Here is a 22,714-nt window from a genome sequence, read left to right on the forward strand (position 1 = left end):
AGGCCCCCTACTGGCCAGTGGGGAAATCAGACCACAGCCAGTCTTCAGTCCGGACGGAACAAAACCCAACCTGTTTCCACAAAAAAAAACGCTCCCACAGAGAAGGCACTCAGAGTCATTACAGGGAGACGCGTTTGCGGAGTAGTTGGTATAGCTCATTACTGCGCCAGTGATTGGGGTTCAATTCCCACCACTGCCGGTGAGGAGTTCGTGCATTCTCCCTACGACCATTTGTGTTTCCTCCGGGTGTTCCGGCTCCGCCGACATTCTAAAGTCGTGCGGGTTAGTGAGGGTTTGTGAGTTGGTGCCGGAAGCACAGAGACACCTGTGGGCTGCCCCAGCACAATCCTCAGACTGTGTTGACACTGACGCCAAGAGTACATTTCACTGTATGTGACGATGCATGTGTGACAAATCAAGCTAATCTTTAAGGTCATTAATCTTTACAATATCTTGTTTTCCAACACAGTAGTGTACTGTTAATATTTGCAGATTTGTAACACAGTATATTCACGTCACCGTTCTCAGTATAAGCCACCTCGGTCAATTTGTGTACCATCACCATGACATTAATATTCCTTTATCGAGCAAACTGTTGTGGCTTTTGTCCTCATTCGGGTTCCAGCCGCTCGGCGTCCAGCAAGGACACTGCCGGAAACCGCGGCCTTTCCTCGCAGGCGCTGCACCGATCTTCATTCCCTCCCTCAGCCTGTAGAAATCCATCAGTCTGTGAGGCTCCGCTCTCCACCCTTCCCCGCGAGTTTCTGACCGAGCACGGAGCGTCCGTCACCGAGCCGAGAATCTTCCAGCAACACTGGTGTGTGTGTGCACGAGTGTGCCAATGCACGACTTGCGCTACACACACCTGCGTTACACAGACGTACAGCATGAACCTCGAAAAGGGTCTCGGCAAGCAGCTGTTTCCGAGGTAGACAGGCGAAGGTCTCATCTGTCACCTCTGCAGCAGCTGAGTCTGAAGCCGTGTGTGTGTGTGTGTGTGTGAAGGGATCTGACAGGGACGGCCCTTCCCACCACTGGCCAAGCAAGCGGACTTGATGCTTGTTTTCAAAGTTCTGGTGATGAAACGTACAGCAAAAGTAAGTCATCAAACTGCTTCTTCTGCCTCACACAAAATGCTGGAGGAACTCTGCAAGCATCCACGGAGGAGAATAAACAGTTAACGTTTCTGGCTGAGACCCTTCGTCAGGACTGAAAAGGAAGGGGGAAAAGCCAGAACAAGGTGGTGGAGGGAGGGGAAGCTGGCAGGTGATGGGTGAGACCAGGCGATGGGGAAGGTGGGTGGGCAGCGAGGATGAAGTAAGAAGCTGGGCAGTGCTAAGTGAAAAAGGTGAAGGGCTGGAGAAGAGGGAATCTGATAGGAGAGGGGAGACGAGGAGGGAGAAGGAGAGCCAGAGGGAAGTGATGGGTAGGTGAGGGGAAGAGAAGGGGCAGGAAGGTAACCAGAATGGGGAATGTAGGAAGGGGGGGGGAGTGCTAACCAGAAGTAAATGTGTGTGGATTTCCTGAATCTGAAGAATTTCTTGAGTTTATAATTCACCTACCTCAGTCTGTTCTGAAACACTGAGGTTGAACAGTGGCTCGATTGCTGACAGTCACAGCTCTGTGACAAGATATCAACACAGACACTGCAGCACCAGGGGAGTGGGGTGGGGGGGCCGATACCTTTCTGTCAGCCCACTGTCACTCATAAAAGAATCTGAGGCCCCACTCTAAACAGCAGGGAAAGATACACCCAGTGTTCTAACACCAAGCATCAGAGAACGGAATAGTACTTACTGCTCAATACGCCACTGGTATTTAGAGCAGCAATGAAGGTCCTCCACCTCTGGCAGTGTTCAGGGCTTCCTTCATAACGTCAGTAGCTTCCACGCGGTTTTCACTACTGTCAGTCATGCAAGAGACTCAGGAATACCACCACACTCAGATGCAGAAGGACTCTTCATTGTTGTTTCTGTAACAACTTTATTTTATCAGTCCAGTTTGTTAGCTCTGAGCTGAACCACTCTTAGTCTGACCTCTACCCTTTGACCTGTTCAGCATTGTGACCCATCCAAGAGCCAAAGTGTAAAGCCCTGACTCTAGCCGACGTAGCTGTCTGGGTCACTAAGGCACGCAAGCCTACAAACTTCAACGTTGTTTTGGTCCTCTTGGAGGGGAGTAGAATAGGACAGAACTTTATGGCCACTTCTCAGGTCGATGAGATTATGGTTGTTCCACAAAAGTGGCTTCTTTTGCTGTGTGTAAATTAACTCCTGCCTTCAGGTGAAGCCCACGGCTCATCAGTACCTCCTCAAGGGGGTGGACATTAAGTGTGGCCATGCAGTGACGTCCACACCCCTCAAGAGGGTAATAAAAGGGTATCACTTGCACCCCTTTTTAGAGAAAGAGCAATGCCAGCCCTGCCCTACCTCACGTCAAGTAAAGAAAGAATTGAAAAGATCAAGATTCAGGATGGTTTCTTGTCATTCGTCAGTACACAAGTGTAAAGGAGAACAAAACGTTTGTTACTCCAGATCCGAATGGAGAGAAATGACTCAAAAAGAAATCCAAACAGTATCTTATTGTCAGGTTGAGCTGGCTTCTGAGGTATAATTTCTGGCGATAATTTAAGGTGTAATTTCAACGTTCAAAAATTGAAAACCTACTGTGACTTTTTCATTTCAGTTAACGATAAACTCCTGTAACTGAAATTCTTTTACCCCAATTACACATTTCACCATTTTATTGCCTTAATTACTTACAGTCATGTTCTACATGACTGCTTTTCATCAAAATGTAATGTTAAGATAACAATATAACATCGTTCTTATTTTATATAAATCATTTCTCTGCCGTTAACAATATATCATCAAGAATTTTTTTTAATCGAACATTTATGTAACTCTTTGAGTACTGGGTTCCCTCACCAGCTTCTTTGAACGTCTGCCATCCCCCCCCTCTCTCCTGACGCAGGACAGGAGGAAAGGCTATTGTTCGGCCGTGGACCTCCTCTCTCGCCGGGGTTTAAGTGAGTCGGGTTTCCTCTCCCTTCACTTGGGTCAAACCAAGAGAGTATTAGGTCCCACGCCACCAGGTTCAAGGACAGTTATTATCCTACAACCACCAGGCTCCTGAACCAGCATGGATAACTCCGCTCACCTCATCTCTGAACTGATTTTACAACCTACAGACTTCCAAGGTCTCTACAACTCATCTTCTCAGCATCATTTGTTTTTTATTTGCACAGTTTATCTTCTTTTGCACATTGGCTGTTTGTCAGTCTTTATTTATGTATAGTTTATTTTCATAAATTTTATTGTATTTCTTTATTTTCTTGTAAATGCCTGCTAGAAAACGAATCTCAGGGCAGCACTTTGATAACAAATCTCACTGTGACTTTGACTGGTGTTGGCTAAGGATGGAGTGAAAGCAAGGTGGTGGGCCAGTAAGAAAATGGCCACTGTAAAGGGGCAGTACGAACGCGTTAGATCAACTGTTAGTGATACAGTCATATCATACAGATGAGAAATTTAAGTTCCTTTCTCTCCCTGAGTAACAATTGGCTAAGGCACTGTTGTTCTTCAATGGGATAGGCAGAAAAGTACCTGGGAGTGCAGCCAAGGTCTCAGTTTAAAACAAGAACACTACTGGCAGCATAAGACATAGGAGCAGAATTAGGCCATTCGGTCCATCGAGTCTGCTGTGTCAATCCATCATGGCTGATTCATTTTCCCTCTCAAACCCATTTGCCTGCCTTCTCCCTATAATCTTTAACATCCTTACTAATCAAGAACCTATCAACCTCCGCTTTAAATATACCCAATGACTTGGGCTCCACAGCCGTCTGTGTCAATGAATTCCACAGGTTCACTACCTTCTGGCTAAAGAAATTCCTCCTCATCTCTGATCTAATGGGGCATCCTTGTGTTCTGAGGCTGCACCCTCTGATCCTCGATTCCCCTACTATTGGATACATCCTCTCCGTCTCCTCACTGTCTAGCCCTTTCAGTATTTGATAGGTCTCAATAAGACCCCCCCCCCCCCCTCATTCTTCTAAACTCTAGCAGGTACAGGCCCAGAGCCATCAAACACTCCTCAGACATTAACCCTTTCATTCCCAGGATCATTCTCATTGAATTTCCTCTGGAGCCTCTCCAATGCCAGTACATCCTGTCATGGATAAGAGGCCCAATACTGCTCACTGTACTCCAAGTGCAGTCTGGCCAATGCCTTATAAAGCCGCAGCGCAGTATTCTGTGAGTACAGTACTACTGACAGTGTGGCTGTCTGTGACCGCACACCTTCATCGCCAGCTGAGAATGTTGTGCACAAGTCCGCCGTCTCAGAGGGGGGAGAGAGCTCACAGCTAGCAGGGGAATGAACGCAAGAGGCAGGGGGCAGAGAAGGCTTCGGTAAGGAAGAAACATTGACATCAAACCAGCTGGGTTGCACATGCACAAGATGCTGGGGTTAAGTCAGCAGGTCAGGCATTTTGGGTTGAGAAGCTTGATAAGGATTGCAAAGGAAGAGGGAAGGTTCCAGAATAAGGTGTGGGGGGGGGGGGGAGGTGAAGGAGCGCAAGCTAGCAGGTGGTAAGGGAGAGGTGAGGGGGAAGGTGGGTGGGTAGGAGAGGAGGGATGAAGTAAGAAACTGGGAGGTGACTGGTGGAAGAGATAAAGGGCTAAAGAAGAAGGAAGCTGATAGGAGAGGAGTGCGGGGGGTGTTGATGGGCATGTGAGGAGAAGCGAAGGGATAAAAGGGGAGCTAGAATTAGTGACTTCTCTGTGTAATCTTTAACCAAAGGCAAACCCATCAGCGTCAAATGATCCAGATTAAGGAAGGAAGTAAGTGCCAGGTCGTGGCGCGGTTTGGGGCGAGTTAAGGTTAGGGTTAAATCGCCCAGCAGCCTGCCAACAAGCGTGGCACGGTGACATCGCGTGTCCCCCACAATAACTAGGACTCTACCCCACCCTGCAGGTGATAATTCCGTCTTGTTATTGGAACAAGGGCAGCGGGGGCAAAGATTGTTGGCTTGGCAGGTGTTGGCCTGGCTGGTGTGTGAACACGGCTCACAGGCCAGTAGTTCCGAGAGATCAGTGTGAGCAAGCAACACCAGAACTTTTTTCTCTCTCTGCCTCTTTGCTTCCTGTTACAGTAGCCAGGCACGTTGTTTTACGGCAATAATAAGTGACCTTTCCTCAAAGGTAATGTGTGTCTGAAACCAGTTTGGCTTTCGTTACCACGGCAACCTGGCATCATTTCCTGTACTGATTGCTTGTCGCTTAATGCATGACTGTTTCTTGATAACAATATTCCTTTCCTGTTTTCAACGAGACCGGGAGGCAGATTGATGACTGAATTGTGGGCTTGATGTTAACATCCAGCAAGGGTGATTTATACATTACTTAGTCTAAGTGAAGGCGTACAGACTCTAACAAAAGGCAAATCATTTAAGTAGAACTTAAAATGGGTCTCGTTACTCTCAGTAAGCTATTTGCATATCGAGGCAGGAAATTAGAGTGAATTATTTAATATTTACCTGACCTTATTTATAACATTAATTTCGTAGTTTACCTCAAAATTGGTTGAAGTTTGCAGTCTGAAAGTTCTCCATAAGGGGTTGTGCTTTCATTATCAGAGTCAATGGCTTGGCTGGTTGGTATCAAGAGTCAAAGTTGACAAAAGAGCAATATTTTCCTCAAAATTGGACTGTCCGTGATGGTTTGCTTTGGGTTAAAGATGCTGCTGTGTTACTTTTTTTTTAGATACAGCCCTGAACAAGCCCAGCAGCTCACCTATTTAACCCCAGCCTAATCCCAGGACAATTGACAATGACCAACTAACTGGTACGTCTTTGGACAGTGGGAGGAAACTGGAGCACCCGGTGGAGACCCACATGGTTCACGGGGAGAACATAGAAACTCCACACAGACGCCGCCGGGATTAATCTCCGAACTCCGGCACCCCGAGCTGTAATTGCATCGCGCTAACCAATGTGCTACCGTGTTAAACAGTCACAGCATTATTCTTGAGACTGCGGAGGAAAGAATCCATCTTTACTTACCCAACCTATTTCATTGATAGCGAAAAGCAGGAGATGTGGCTGTTCAGTGTCCTATGGTGTCTCCAAGGAGCACTTCATGCCACTAAACTAATAACAAGACAGGATGAAAATGGGAAGACAAATGGAATCCTTTGTTGTGAAGGAAGAAATGTATAAGAGTAGGGAAGTCCTATTGAGCACTTTGTACCGTTTTAGTCTCCTGACTTAGGCGCCACAAAGGTGCAGTTGGTGATGTTTCTGTCTCACAACTCCAGCGACATGGGTTCGATTCCCATCCCTGGCGCTATCTGCCTGGTATGGGGGGTGGGGGGGTGAGGGTGGGAGTGCTACCACACAGGATCGAAATAAGCTGCAGAGAGTTGTGAACTCAGTCAGCTTCATCACGTAGTATCCAGGAGCGATGCCTCAAAGAGGCGGCGTCCATCATTAAGGACCCCCCCCCCCCCCCCACAACATGCCCTGTTCTTGTTGCTACCATCAGGAAGGAGGTACAGGAGTCTGAAGGCACACACTCAACAATTCAGCAACGGCTTCCAGATTTCGCGACATGAGCCGGTGATATTAAACCTGATTCTTCCCCGTGGGTACACTGGTTCCCTCTACGCATTCCATTCCCTCCCCCACCCCCCCACGTCCCAATGTCAGATCAACGGGCTGCTGCAAGGTGTGTGGCAGAGGCTGACTGACATGCACAAGGGAGTACAGCAGGGAGATGTGAGGCTGATGGGACAGCTCTAAGAATCAGCAGAGATTTGAGGGGCAGAATGGCCCCCTTCTACACTGCAAGGGCAGATGGAATAATATGACATGATATTTAAGGAGGAATGCACTGTCCATTGGAGGCTGTTTGGAAAAGTTGCAAGGGGCAGACTTTCAAGAAAATGTTGAGCAATTTGGGCATTATTGAATCATCCGTGTTATTACAACCTTATTGTACTCGCTGGAGGTCTGAAGAATGAGGAAGGGATCTCATTAAAACCTAGTGAATATTGAAAGGCCTAGATAAAGTGGATATGGGGAGATGTTTCTTTTCATGGGAGAGTCTAGGACCAGAGGGCACAGCCTCAGTATACAAGGACATACTTTTCGAACAAAGATGAGGAGAAATTGTGAATCTTGTGGAATTCATTACCACAGCCAGTTGTGGAGGCCAAGTTACTGAGTATATTTAAAGTGGAGGTTGGAGGTCAAAGGTTAATGGGAGAATGCAGGAGCTTGGGTTTGAGAGAGATAATAAATCAGCCATGATTGAATGATGGAGCAGACTCAATGGGCCAAACTATTCTGCTTCTCTGCCTTACGGCCGTATAAGGGATTCTGAGGGCCTGATGGATGGTGCGAGGATGTGGGGGTGTCGAGAACCAGTGGGGTGGGGGTCTGCTGCCTGTAAATGCCCTACTATTGACGTCCAATGTTAGGAGTGGCACGGTCAAATTGTGGTTAATGTAACAGGCAGCGACCCAGGTTCAATAGCACCACCGTCTGTACGGAGTTTGTACGCTCTGCCTGGGACTTTGTGTGGGTTTCCTTTGCCCCATCTTGTCCATGCTGAACTGTTAATCTTCCGAGTCAATTTGACCTGCACCCAGACCATAGCCCTGCTTACCCCTCCCATCCATGTGGTGGTGGCATCTGTCGGTCTCAAGAGACCATGGATCTGCGCCTGGAGTTTCCAGGGCGCAGGCCTGGGCAGGGTTGTATGGGAGACCGGCAGTTGCCCAAGCTGCAGGCCTTCCCCTCTCCACGCCACCGATGTTGTCCAAGGGAAGGGCACTAGGACCCAAGCAGCTTGGCACCGGTGACGTCGCAGAGCAATGTGTTGTTAAGTGCCTTGCTCAAGGACACAAATACGCTGCCTCAGCTGAGGCTCGAACCAGTGACCTTCAGGTTACTAGTCTGATGCCTTGCCCACTAGGCCACGCGCCAACACCTCATCCATGTACCAATCCAAATTTCTCTTAAATGTTGCAATCAAACCTGCATCCACTGGCAGCTCGTTCCACATTCACTCCACCCTCCAGGTGAAGTTCCCCCTCATATTCCCCTTAAACATTTCACCTTTCACTCCTGCTAATCCCATTTAATTTCCCCCCTATTCTCATCCGTTCCCAATAGGATCTACTGCTTGGCTTCATGGAGTGCGGGGGTGGGGGGGAACAATCACCCTAAAAACTTGCTCACCTTCAGGAATCAGGGTAGTCAGAGGAAAGCAACACTGTCACAGAGAGAGTGTGCAAACTCCACACAGACAGCAGCGGAGGTCAGGATTGAACCTGGACTGCTGGAGCCCATGGTCTTGTTTTAACCAAGAGGCTCCATCCTCCCCGACAAGGCCAAATGTATTCACTGGCCTGTCAGGGACCTCTGGGTTTTTGTCGTCTGCTTCTAGGTGACCTATTCTTTCAGTAAGTGTTCTGTCAGGCCTGGGAGAAGAAATTCCTCTATGTATCAACTTAGGCTTTGAAAGGAGACTATTGCATTAATGCAAGCCAAGGTAGAGTTATTCATAGTTCCAAGTGTAAGTGTATTTTTTATTCAAGTAAATATATATGTTACCATATACTACCTTGAGATTCATTTTCTTGTAGGCATTTACAGGAAAATAAAGAAATACAATAGAATATTACAGAAAACCATACATAAACAGACATAGACTGACAAACAACCAATTTACAAAAGAAGATAAACTGTTTAAATATAAATAATACTGAGAACATGCCGAAGGGTCTCAGCCCCAAGCATCGTCTGCACTTTTTTTCCATCGATGCTGCCTGGCCTGCTGAGTTCCTCCAGCATTTTGTGTGTGTTGCTCGGATTTCCAGCATCTGCAGACTCTCTCGAGTTGTAAGGAGTCCTTGAAAGTGAGTCCACAGGTTGTAGAATTATTCGGATTTGTGGTGAGTGAAGTTATCCGCAGCGGTTCAGGAGCCTGATGGTTGTTGGGTAATAACTGTCCCTGAGCCTGGTGGTGTGGGACCTGAGGCTTCTGTACCTCCTGCCTGGTGGTAGTAGTGAGAGGAGGGCATGGCCTGGATGAAAGAGGTCTTTGATGGTGGATGCTGCTTTCTTGTGGCAGTGATCCTTGTAGATGCGCTCAACAGATGTCCAGGACATCTTCAAGAAGCGATCCATTATTAAGAACCTCCATCACCCAGGTCAGGCCTTGTTCTCACTGCTACCATCAGGAAGGAGGTACAGAAGCCTGAACGCGCACACTCAATAATTCAGGAACAGCTTCTTCCCCTCTGCCATCCGATTTCTGAATGGACATTGAACCCATGAACGCTACCTCACTACTTTTTTTACATTTCTATTTTTGCACTACTTATTTAATTTAACTTTTTAAATAGATATATACTCACTGTAAATTATTGTCCTGTATTGCAATGTACTGCAGCTGTAAAACAACTTTCAGGACATATGCCGGAGATATTAAACCTGATTCTGAATGGCTTTGCCTGTGATGGACCAGGCTGTATCCACCACTTTCTGTCGCCTTTTCCATTCCGGGATATTGGCGTTCCCCTACCAGTTCACATCAATCCCCTCATCCAGCTCCCTGCCCGAAACCTCACGCAGAATGTGTGTCAGGCCCTCATCTGAGTGAGTACACACTTAATGACTCCCAAGCCCTCACCAGCTCCCAGGTGAAAAATGTCTCTTTCGGCTCCCCTCTAATCCTTCTGTTGCATCTTTAGCGTCTGTTTAAAGTGCGCCTCAGACTGTGTGAAAATTCTTGACACAACTGAATGTTATTACAGGAGGGAGAATAAGCGTACTACTTGACAAGTTTCGATTCAGCCATCTGTGTTTTGTTACAACACCGACAGCCAGTCCCCTCTTCAAAGCCACCTTGGCTATTCGAACTGCTGTTGCTTGCAACAGCGAGTAGTCACCCAGCCTGGAAACGCAGGCGGTAAGCTCTCTATCGCCTGCTTACACCTCTCCGCATATTTTTCTCTCCAACTGTGCGGCATTTTTTCACAGATGGTCAGTGTGATAACGCTCAGGCAGGCTTCCCATTCAGAAAACTCTCCTGAGTGGTTTGGGAAAGAAAATAATTCCCCACAGCAAAAAAAATAATGTTTAATCAATAAACTTTATGAATTTCCCCTTGTACAAATCGTTAGGTACACGGAGCCTGGAGCACAGATGGTGTGTTAAAAGAAGGTTTCCTATTTAAGGCAGATGTCTGCCAGTCAGAGAGTTTCAGTTCAATTCTGTACTGGGAATGTGTGCTGTTTGGAACTCCTCAATTATTGAAGCGATTTTTTTTTTTTTTCTCTCTCTGTGTTTGGGTGGAGGACGGTGGTGTCGTCAGGATTTGATTCAGGAGTTCAGCAGGTAACAGAGGTTGCTCACTAGTGTGACAACCGGAGCTCCCCACAGTGAGTGATGCCCAGTCCGCCAGCCACCAGCCACAGGAGTAACGCCTGCCCTCTACCAGGGAGCCACCTTCTGTCGTTTCCCTCCGCTGGCCACACATCACTGGTCATTCCGTTTATTTCGGGATTTGGAACGTTAACAGGAACTTCCATCCCACCAAAACCACGTCACCCAATTAGACCATAAAACATAAGAGCAGAATTCAGCCACTCGGCCCATCGAGTCTGCTCCACCATTCCATCACAGCTGATTTATTATCCCTCTCAATCCCATTCTCCCCGTAAACCTTGCCACCCTTACTAATTAAGAACCTATTATCTCTGCCCTAAGTATACCCAAGAACTTGGCCCCCACATACGTCTGTGGCAATGAATTCACCACCCGCTGTCTAAAGAAATTCCTCCTCATGCACGTCCTTGTCTTCTGAGGCTGCGCCCTCTGGTTCGAACTCTCCCACTACTGGAAACATTCTCTCCATGTCCACTCTATTTCCACCTTTCAATAATCGATAGGTTTCAATGAGGCTCCCCCTTCGTCTTTCTAAACTCCAGCGAGTGCAGGCCCAGAGGCATAAAACACTCCTCATACGTTAACCCTTTCATTCCTGGGATCATTCTCAACAAGCTCCTCGGGACCCCCTTCAAATGCCAGCACATCCTTTCTCAGCCAAGGGCCCCAAAACTGCGCACAATACTCCCAAGTGCGATCTGACCAATGCCTTATAAAGCCTGAGCACGGAAGCAGGCCTACTGAGTCCATGCCAACCTTCAGGCGTCCACTGACACTAATCTCACACTCATTCCAGTTTATTCTCCTCACAACCCCATTCACTGCACCCCGACTTCTCGATCACCCTGAGTCTAACCACTCCAACACTCCCGCATGTGCCTTGAGCTCCCGGGGCCCCAAGTTCTCGAATTTCCTTACTTTCCTCCTTTCAAGCACCCAATGAAGTACTGGCTGTCCATGTGGCCAGTATCTCCTGTGACACTGCATGGGCGCTACGTAAATTCAGGTTGGTGCGAATTGCACCGAGGATCTGTGGATGAGATGCACTTATCTGAATTTGACAATCCTTGCGATTTGAAGAGGCAGAAACCAAAATTGCTGAGTGCGACAGAGGAAGGTACACGTTCGCCTCTGTCCGTGAAGTTTTCCTTGTGAGTCTGGATGTGATTGTGTGCCTGAACTTTGAGCCAGTGGAGAGGAGACACTTTAATTGGTACTGGTATTGGTTTATTATTGTCACATATACTGAGATCCAGTGAAAAGCTTGTCTTGCACGCTGTTTGTTCAGATCGGATGATTACACTATGCACTGAGGTAGAACAAACCATAACCAAATGCAGAGTAAAGTGTAACAGCTACAGAGAAGGTAAACAAGAGGGAGATTGGGAGGTCAAGAGTCCACCTTATCATACTCATTGTCATCATCATTATGTGCCGTATTGTGTGATGTCATCATTATGTGCTGTATTGTATGACATGGGCAATCATGGTCTATGACCATGATTGTTCTTGGCAAATGTTTCTACAGAAGTGGTTTGCCATTGCCTCCTTCTGGGCAGCATCTTTACATGACAGGTGACCCCAGCCATTATCAATACCCTTCAGAGATTGTCTGCCTGGCATCAATGGTCACATAACCAGGACTTGTGATCTGCACCGGCTGCTCATACGACCATCCACCGCCTGCTCCCATGGCTTCACATGGCACTGATCTGGGGGGGCTAAGCAGATGCTACACCTCGCCCAAGGGTGACCTGCAGGCTGGCGGAGAGAAGGGGTGCCTTACACGTCCTTTGGTAGAGACATACCTCCACTCATTATCATTCTAGGGAACCATTTAATAGTCTTATTCCAGCAAGGCTGCAGCTGTTTTTCAGCTTGGTACTTCCAGGGTTTTGTAACTTCTGCCCTTTGGGAGAGGGGCGAAGAGAGAATGTCGGGTGGGGGGTGGTCTTTGATTATATTGACTGTTTCCTGAGGCACTGAGAACGGTAGACAGAGTCCGTGGAGGGGAGGCTGGTTTCTGTGATACGCTGAGCTGCGTCCCCAGCTCAACGCATCACGCAGCAGTTGCAGTAACAAGCCGCGATGAACGCAGAATCTGAACGGACGGTCGGAGCGAGCAACGGGGCGAAAAGAACCTGGACTGTGTCGGATCGGTGTGAGTCGCTGTTTCGGGGGGTCAGGTCGATGGAAGCAAGCCCGACCTGCTGTGGATCGTCGGCGTTTTTTGAGGAAACAGCGGCTGTTATCGAGTTATCTTCCAGAGGGTGGGGAAGCGTCCTGGCTGAGCTTCAGGCGCAGCAAGGTACAAGCAGGGACGAGTGAGGCACAGGCTTGCCCGAGAAGCACCAGTTAAACACTGAAAGCCATCCTCACCCTCTTGCACTCTTCTGTTGACCCACTAGGTGGAGCGGCTCATGGTGGGGAAGGGTGGAGTGAGCCCAAACCTTGGAGCCTCAGTCCCCAGCATGGGTCTGCTCATTTCTGCCCTCCTCCACACGAGATGCCGTACTGTGCTAGGGTCTTAGTCGCAGGCAGAATTTACGTGAAGCAAAGATGCTAAATTAAAAGTTTCTTGATATGAAAAATAAATCTGAATATTTTACAGTATAAAATTTACTGTAAGAATTTATTGTAAACAGTAAAAAAAAACTAAATCAAATCAGTATCTGGTGTGGCCAGCCTTTGCCTTTAAAACTGCGTCAGTTCTCTTAGGTACACTGATGTGCAGTTTTATAAGAAAATTAGCCGGTAGGTTGTTCCAAGCATCTTGGAGAACTTGTCACAGTTCTTCTGCAGACTTTGGCTGTCTCGCTTGCTTCTGTCACTCCAGGGAGTCCCAGACAACCTCGAGGATGTTGAGATCAGGGTTCCTTGAGGAGGCCATAGCACCTGAAACTATATAAAAAATCAGGGGTGCCTAAGACGTTTGCGCAGTCCTGAACTTGCAGCAGCGTGTCAGCGCGGGGGGAGGAAGGAGTAGCTTAGTTCTTGGGGAAGGAGGACAAAAGATCTTGATTAGGATTGAATAGGGGTCAGGGCTATAAATAAAGTAGCATTTTATTAGTAGTGCAAGGCTGTACAGTGTGGGTCATCCTGTGATACGAATGCAATAAGTGCGTGCTATTTCCCTGCTGTGTTTAACCTCTAAAGGACATTTTCATACTTAACAAGAACCTCAAGCAAGCAAGGTTGCAATCTATCAGCATGTGTAGCCAGCGCTGCAGCCAGAACGGGTGCAGGATCAGAATCGGAATAAGGTTTATTATCACTGACATGAGCATTGTTGTTTTGTCGCAGAAGTACAGTGCAAGATAGAATTATTTCTTTACTTATTTGCTGGGACACAGCGCAGAATAGGCCCCGCTCCTGCCCTTTGAGGCCTGCCGCCCAGCTATCCCCCGATTTAACCCTAGCCTAATCTCGGGACAATTTACACTGACCGATTAACCTACCAACCGTCTTTGGACTGTGGGAGGAACTGCACCCAGTCACAGGGAGAACGTGCAAATTCCTTACAGGCAGCGGCAGCAATTGAACCTGGGCCGCCTGTACTGTACTGTAAACTACTTCGCCAAAATTATTATGAGTTGCAATAAAAGTTAATAAGTTATGCAAATTCATGTGTTTGTGGACCATTTAGAAATCTGGTGGCAGAGGGGGAAAAGCTGGACTTAAACACTGAGTGTGCCTCTTCAGGCTCCTACGTCTCCTTCCCTCTTGGTAATAGTGAGAGAGGGCATGTCTCGGGTGATGAGGGTCCTTAATAATGCTTCCTGAGTGGGTGGCGGGGTAGAGTTACAGTACGTCAACCAACAGAGGTGTAACGCACTCCTTCCCTCCGCTAGGCTGCAGGTCACTCTTGGGCAAGGCGTAGCACCTACTGAGACCCCAGATCGGGGTCACAAGAAGTCTTGGGAGCAGGTGGTGGACGGTCGTATGAGCAGCTGGTGCAGATCACAAATCCTGGCTATATGACCACTGACACCAGGCAAACAGTCTCTGAAGAGTATCGATATTGGCTGGGGTCACCCATCTTGTAAAGACACTGACAAACCACTTCTGTAAGAAAATTTGCCAAGAACAATCATGGTCATGGGAAGACCACGATCGCCCACATATGACACATAATGAACGAAGGCCTTCTTGAGGCACTGTCTTTCGAAGATTTCCTTGATGGTGGGGAGGGTTGTCCTCGTGATGGACTGAGTTTACACCCTCGGAAGACTCTTCCGGCCTTGTGCTTTGGTGCCTCTGTACCAGGCACTGATGCAACCCAGACGGTGCACCAGATAGCTACCAGCACCCTTTTCCGTCATCGATTGATATGCCCTCAATATGAGGACAAATCTTTCACTTCTGGAAAAAAGCCTGGTATGAAAAGGGTTAACAGCTCCACTTGACAGTTCTGGTACTGAAGGAATCTCCATCCCATGAAGGAATTTCTTTCGTGGAGTTTAGAGCTTGAGATTGCATGCAGACTCTCTCCTATGGCTTCCAAAATATCCCTCGTCTCGCTCCCTGCCATCTCCACCTCCACCTCAGTCAGAGGTCAGCTAGTACTCTCAAGGTCAAAGACTGCTGAGTGAGAGTAATTAAAACTGCATTTAACCTAATGATAAAACACATCCACCCCTCTCTCTGCCCTCACACATAAAAGCGATTCATTATTGTTTTTTGTGAGCTCTTCTGCTTATTAAACCGTAGTTGGTGACAATTTTTAATCAGGCTTTTGTGGCTGTAGGTGGATGAGTTCCATGTTAAAGAGTATCAATCCAGGTGTATTTCCATAAGACATAGGAGCAGGACTGGGCCATTCGGTCCACTATTCAATCATGGCTGATTTTTCTTCCTAACCCCATTCTCCTGTCGTCTCCCATTTGCCCCCCTCAACAATCGGGAACCTATCAGTCTCTGCCTTGTGCCTTGGCTTCCACTGCCCTCTGTGGCAACAAATTCCACAGATTCAACAACCTCTGGCCGAAGGAATTCCTCTTCATCTCAGTTCTAAAGGGATTCCCTTCTACCCTGAGGTTGATCTTGGACTCCTTCGTTAATGAAACCTCCTCTCTCATCTATACAGACCTTTCAGTTTCCGGTAAGTTTCAGTGAGATCCCTCCTCATCCTCCTGCCGGATTGTGGTGCCTTTGGGGACGTAAACAGAAAAGATTAGTTTTATTTTAAACGCAAGAGATTCTGCAGATGCTGGATTTCCAAAGCAACACACCCAACATGCGGGAGGAACTCAGCGGGTCGGGCAGCATCTCTTTTTAAAAAAAACAGAATAAGCAGTCGACATTTCAGGCAAGAGTAATTAGTTTTATTTCTGTTATTAGTTATATTTGTCACGTGCACTTTGAAACACACAGTAAAATACATTATTTTGTGTCGACGACCAACACAATCTGAACATGTGCTCAGGGCAGTCCTCCACATTCGCAGCACAAACGTAGTACGCCCACAACTCCTAAGCCTGACTGAGCATCTTTTGGAATGTGGGAGGAGACCGGAGCACCCGGAGGAAGATCACGTGGTCCTGACAGACAGCGGCGGGAATGCTGATTGACGGCTCCGAAAATCATCGTGCTCACTTCCACGCCAGTGGGTCACCCGCGTGATGTTCTCCTCGGAGAGTGAGGCGGGGGTACGCGGGCGTCGTTAGGTTCATTCACGGGACGTGGACGTCACTCCGAAGAGGACCCTAAACTGCTCTGAACTGGGTTTCACCGCGTTCGCGAGTCAGGATTTACATGTCAGTCAGAGAAAGTAAGGAAGGCAGATCTCCCTCCCTGAGTGACATTGGTGAACCGGGCAGGTGTATGTGATCCCCTCAGAGCTAACAGTACTGAGATCTGCTTGTGTACACTCAGTGTCCGCTGCATTAGGTGGAGTAGTGGAACCCGGTCTGTTCTGCTGTTGCTGTAGCCCATCCACTTCAAGATGCGACATGTTGTCCATTCAGAGATGAGCTTCTGCACACCACTGTTGTAACGCGCGGTTATTTGAGTTACTGTCGCCTTCCTGTCAGCTTGAACCAGTCCAGTCATTCTCCTCTGACCTCTCTCATTAGAAAGGCATTTTCACCAACAGAACTACCACTCACTGGGTGCTTTTTGTTTCTCTGTAAACTCTGGAGGCTGTTGAGAGTGAAAATCCCAGGAGATCAACAGTTTCTGAGATACTCAAACCACCCCGTCTGGCACCAACATTCATTCCACAGTCAAAGTCACTTAGATCACATTTCTTCCCCATTCTGATGTTTGGTCTGAACAACAACTGAACCTCTTGACCGTGTCCACATGCTTTTACGCACTGAATTGCTGCCACATGATTGGTTGATTAGATACTTGCATTAATGAGCAGGTTTACAGACGTACCAAATAAAGTGGCCCCTGAGTGTAATCACAGAGTCATACAGCAGGGAAACAGGCACTTCAGCCCATTGAGTCAAAGCTGAACATCAACCACCCGTGTTGCTCGCATCCTCACAGTGAGCCAATTTAATTGGTTGTCTGCGTGGACAGATCGAAGACACCCTATGTTTGGAAGAGGCTCCAGCTAAAATTCTGTAACAGAATCTAGAACAGTACAGCACAGTAGAGGCCCTTCAGCCCACAATATTGTGCTGACCCTTTAACCTACTGCAAGATCAATCCAGCTCTTTCCTCCCACATAGCCATTCTTCTTCCTCTCATCCATGAGGCTAAGTGTCTCTTAAATGTCATTACCTCTGCCACCACCCTTGGCAGCACGTTCCATGCAACCACCACTCTCTGTGTAAAAACCTACCTCCGACACTCCCCCTATACTTCCCTCCAGTCACCATGAAATTATGCCCTTCATATTAGCCATTTCCACCCTGGAAAAAAGTCCCTGGCAGTGCGCTCTAATTATGCCTCTCATCATCTTCTTCACATTTATCAAGTCACCTCTCATCCTCCTTCGCTCCAAAGAGAAAAGCCCAATCTTACTCAACCTCTCCTCATAAGATGCGCTCTTCAATCCAGGCGGCATTCTGGTAAATCTCCTCTGCACCCTCTCTAAAGCTTCCACATCCTTCCTATAATGAGGCGACCAGAACTGAGCACAGTACTCCAAGTGGGGTCTGACCAGGGTTTTGTGGAGCTGCAATATTCCCTTGTGGCTTTTACCCTGTACGTAGACCTCGCGTCACACCCTGTCAACCTGACACTTAATTCCGGTTTTTCTTTTCTCTGTGACAACCAATTCACAATCCACCGGGTGCTATATATTACCCTAAACTTTTGTGTTCTAATCTTGTTGGTCAACCTCTCGTGGTGGACCTTATCAAAAGCTCTCTGAGAATCTAAATATTGCTTGGATCCTGATGAAGGTCTCAGTCCAATATGTCGACTGTTGATTCCTCTCCGTAAATGCTGCCTGACCAGTTAAAGTTCCTCCAGCATTTTGTGTGTGTGTGTGTTACTTTGACGCTCCAAATGCACTTGCACTGTTCCTCTTAACCACAGGGAACCACCTTCACTACCGTAGCTTTGAGCGGTCTTGAGGAGCTCTACTTGTACCTGAACATCATGAATAAGGGGCGGTCATACCTTTCTGAACATGTCACACTTCCAGGTTTAACACATGAGGAGCATTTCATGGCTCTGGGCCTATACTCGCTGACGCTTAGAAGAATGAGGGGCGATCTCATTGAAATCTATCGCATATTGAAAGGTCTGGATAGAGTGGATGTGGAGAGGATGCTTCCTGTAGTGGGGGAGTCAGGGACCAGAGAACACAACCTCAAAGTATGAGAACTCCCCTTCAGAACAGAAGAGGAGGAATTTCTTTCACTAGATGGTTGTGAATCTGTGGAATTCATTGCCACAGACATCTATGGAGGCCAAGTCATTGGGTATATTTAAGGCAGAGGTTGATAGGTTCTTGCTTAGTCAGGGCTCCAAGGGCTGGAGGAGGGGTGCCGAGCAGTACTGATCGCTGCCTGACGAAGAAGGAAAGCATAGCAGTGGCTCCACTCCCAGGTCCAGCACACGTTTCATGTCCTTATTGTGGACATCTATGTCGCTCACAACTTGGGCTCAGCAACCACCTACGAACACACAACAGAACCGTCGAAATCCAGCACTCATCGTCGGATACGACAGACAGCCAACCCAGATCCCGGCCGAGATCCGGTAACAAGCTTACCTCGCGCTCCGTTCAAATGGATCAAGCCACTACACAGTGCGTTGAGGTAGAACAAGGTAAAACAATAACAGAATGCAGAGGGGAAGTGTAACAGCTACAGAGAAAGCAATAAGGTGCAAGGTCGTAATGAGGTAGGCTGTGAGGTCAAGAGTCCAACTTATCACCCTAGGGAGCCATTTAATAGTCTGGTAACAGTGGGGTAGAAGCTGTCCTTGAATCTGGTGGGACGTGCTTTCAGGCTTGTGTGTCTCCTGCCTGATGGGAAGGGAGAGGAGAGAGCATGTCCAGGGTGGCTGGGGTCTTGGGTTAAGCTGTCTGATTTACCGAGGCATTGAGGAGTGGAGGGGAGGTTGGTTTCCATGAGTGCGTTGGGCTATGTTCACCACTCGTGCAATCCCGCGCAGAGCAGTTCCCATACCAAGCCGTGAGGCATCCGGATAGGTGCATCGATGAAGTTGGCGAGAGTCGATATGGACTGCGGAAGGGCTGCCAGTTTACTGTGAGGAAAGGCCTTGATAAATGGCCATCCAGCCTCCTGAAATAAAAGTGGCATTACCTTAGCAACCAAGCTTTATCCACTAAATATACTCTGATTTCCAATTTCCTGCTGAATATCTATTAAGTGACTGTTTATGAATGTATATAAATGGTCAGGAACCAGACTGCAATGAAAAGAAAGGCTTATTGAAGCTATTTCCCTACAAAGGAAATCACTAGTTAGATGTTAAAATACTGTGCACTGTAAGCAGAACTGACCTTTGCTGTTACACCCAAACGACCTCAATTTTCCTTCTAAGGCTTCTATGAAAATACTTTAAAATTTATGACTTCCAGTTCCTCATAGATTTTTTTACCCCCTCAGATGGTTTTTCCAAATGACTGTCCTCTCGCCTATGACCTTCTGAAACTTAATTCAACTTTGTCGAATCAGTTGTTTATACAATAGTCCCTGATTTGGAAACAAAGTCAGGAATATTTCAAGATAAAATAGAAATATAAAGGAACCCCTCCCCGGGAGACCCTTAACCTCTGTTGTAGGATATATTCTTGCAGTGATCTCTTTATACAACAAGTCGGGGCTAATTTCCATTACAATCTCTAACGTCAATGGATTGTCGACCTATTTCAAATAAAGTAAATTCAAAATAAATTTATTGTCAAAGTCCGTATCTGTCACTGTATGCTATCCTGAAATTCATTTCCTTGTGGGCACTTACAGTAGAACAAAGAGGTAGAGTAGAATCGGTGAAAAACTACACACAAAGACTGACAAACAACCAATGTTCAAAAGAAGGCAAACTGCAAATACAAGGTAAAATAAATATTAATAAATGATACTGAGAATTAGTCGGCCGGTGCTGTAGTCGCATCAGCTCCACACCTTGAGCTGCATGGACCTGAGTTTGTATCTGGCCGGCTCTGTACACACTTTCCATCCCTGCTGGGTTGAGCATTGAGTTAGCAACTTGGCCTCGTAAAGAAGTTAAGTTCTTATAGATAGCGGGGTCAAGGGATATGGGGAGAGGGTAGGAACTGGGTACTGATTGTGTATGATCAGCCATGAGCACAGTGAATGGTGGTGCTGGCTAGAAGGGCCAAATGGCCTACTCCTGCACCTACTGCCTATTGTCTATTGTTAAGTGCGATGGAGACGGCAGGAATGCCGCCCGATGCTTCATAAGGTGCGAGAAGGAAGGAACAGCAACAACAATATTGAGAACATCAGTTGCAGAGTCTTTGAAAGTGAGTCCGTAGGTTGTGGAATCCTTTCAGTGAGTGAAGATATCCACGCTGGTTCAGGAGCCTGATACTTGAAGGATAAGAACTTCCTGAACCTGGTGGTGTGGGACCCAGGTCTCCCGTACTTTCCACCCGATGGTAGTAATGAGAGGAGAGAATGGCCTGGATGGCAGTGGTCCTCGATGACGGATGCTGACTTCGTGAGGCGGAGTTCCACATAAATATGCTCTGTGACGCGGAGGGCTTTGTCTGTGATGGACTGGGCTGTGTCCACTACTTTCTGTAGCCTCGGTGGGCCACGGCGCAACCAGTTGCATTGATTGTCAACATTTGTAGGGCTGTGGAGGACAAGAATCCTCACCTTTGACCATCCATTGATCTAGAATTGAAGTCATATACCCTCGTGCAATATAGCAAATTGGCCAAGTGGCTTACTCACTTCCAGTAGCTGCAGAACTGCTCCTTCTCCATCATGTTCACCCCGCCACACCTTTTGTTCCACTCTGTTTAAGACAATGATATCTCCTTGCATATTCCTATGGTCTTTATACCCTCAGTGGCTACTGTAGTAGATCCATCTGTACATCTGCTCATTAATGCAAATATCTGATCAGAGGATCATGCGGCAGCAACTCAATGTATTAAAGCATGCGGACATGGTCAAGAGGTTCAGTTGTTTGTTCAGAACAAACATCAGAATGGGGAAGAAATGTGATCTAAGTGATTTTGACTATGGAATGATTGTTGGTGCCAGATGGGGTGGTTTGAATATTTTTTTAAACTCTTGATTTCCTGGGATTTTCATGCACAACAATCTCTAGAGTTTACAGAGAATGGTGCAAAAAAAACAAACAAAAAAAATCCAGTGAGAGGTAATTCTGTGGGCATAAACACCTTGTTAATGAAAGAGGTCAGAGGAGAATGGCCAGATTGGTTCAAGCCAATAGGAAAGAGACAGTAACTCAAATAACCATGTGTTACAACAGTGGTGTGCAGAAGAGCATCTCTGAGTGCACAACACGTCAAAGTGGATGGGTTACAGCAGCAGAAGACCACGAACATACACTCAGTGGCCATTTTTTAGGCACAGGTGGCATCTAATAAAGTTGCCACTGAGTGGTTTTTTTTTTGCTGGATTATAACTGGCTAATAGTTTATTACCATGAAATTGTATTTCCCAACAGCTGCTTGTATTTCAGTTTATAATTTTTTTTAAAAAGTACTATATCTGCCTATTAACTAACATCCCTGAGATGTTTCAAATGCTTGGCTAGCTGCTTACGGGTGTCTCTCTGTATAAGCGGGAGCCTGTGTATGTTGTGTTGCTCAAAGTTCACAGTTGTTAATTATAGCCGGATTATTTTTGCGAAAAAGGTTATCAGTTTCAGTTTATTTTTGTCTATTCACGTTGAGGGGCAGGAACAAAACAGAAAAGCTGTGGGGCGATGGATTGAAGAATGCGAAATGACCCCTGTACATCCTGGGGATTGTGACCGTTCAGAGTGGACTCCTGCTACCAGTAAAACCTCAATAAAATTTGATGCTGGGTTATTGACAGAAAGATATTAAGGCAAAATTCAGTCCTAATTGTGGTTTTCTGTATCAATATATAGAGCAGGATTGGGCCATTAAGCTCTGATTTCAACGAGCTAATAGGATGAGGACAAACTCAGCAGAATAAATACTGCCCGTGTTTACAAACACTCCGTTTAAATACAGTAAAGTTACAGGAGATTGTTCAGCCCATTCAGTCCATGCTGGCTTTCTCTCAGTAACGATCATAAGCCCATAAGGCATAGGGGCAGAATTAGGCCTTCCAGCTCATTTGTGTTTGCTCCGCCATTCCATCATGGCTGATTTATTATCCCTCTCAACTCCGTTCTCGTGTCTTCCCCTTATTAATCGGGAACCTATCAGCCTCCATGTTAAATATTCCCAATGAGTTGGTCGCCTGATGCACCATCAATAACTCACTCTGAGACGTAAGAAGCGAGATATCGGCTTTTATTGACTGGAAGAATGAACAATACTACATCCTGGAGAATGAGGCCGGGCTCAGGCCTCAATCGCCTTTATACAGGGGTCTGTGGGAGGAGCCACAGGAGCAGTCCAGACAGGTATATGTAGTTCACCACATCGCCAAAGCCCCCTGTGGCAATGAATTCCACAGATTCACCACCCTCTGGCTGAACAAATTCCTGCTCATCTCTATTCTAAAGCAACGTTGTTGTATTCTAAGGCTGTGTCCTCTGGTCCTAGACTCCCCCACTATTGAAAACATCCTCTCCACATCCTTTCTATCTCGACCTTTCAGTTTCCATTATTAGTTTTGATTTATT

At 46.9% G+C, this 22,714-nt stretch overlaps 1 protein-coding gene across 8 annotated transcripts in view; it reads left to right on the plus strand.

Annotated features, from left to right (window-relative positions):
* casz1 (castor zinc finger 1) overlaps nucleotides 1-22,714 on the plus strand; it is a 524,871-nt gene that overhangs the window by 352,389 nt on the left and 149,768 nt on the right. The gene's annotated exons all lie outside the window — the stretch shown is intronic.

This window comes from Hemitrygon akajei, chromosome 29 (assembly GCF_048418815.1).
Source record: "Hemitrygon akajei chromosome 29, sHemAka1.3, whole genome shotgun sequence".
NCBI lineage: Eukaryota > Metazoa > Chordata > Chondrichthyes > Myliobatiformes > Dasyatidae > Hemitrygon > Hemitrygon akajei.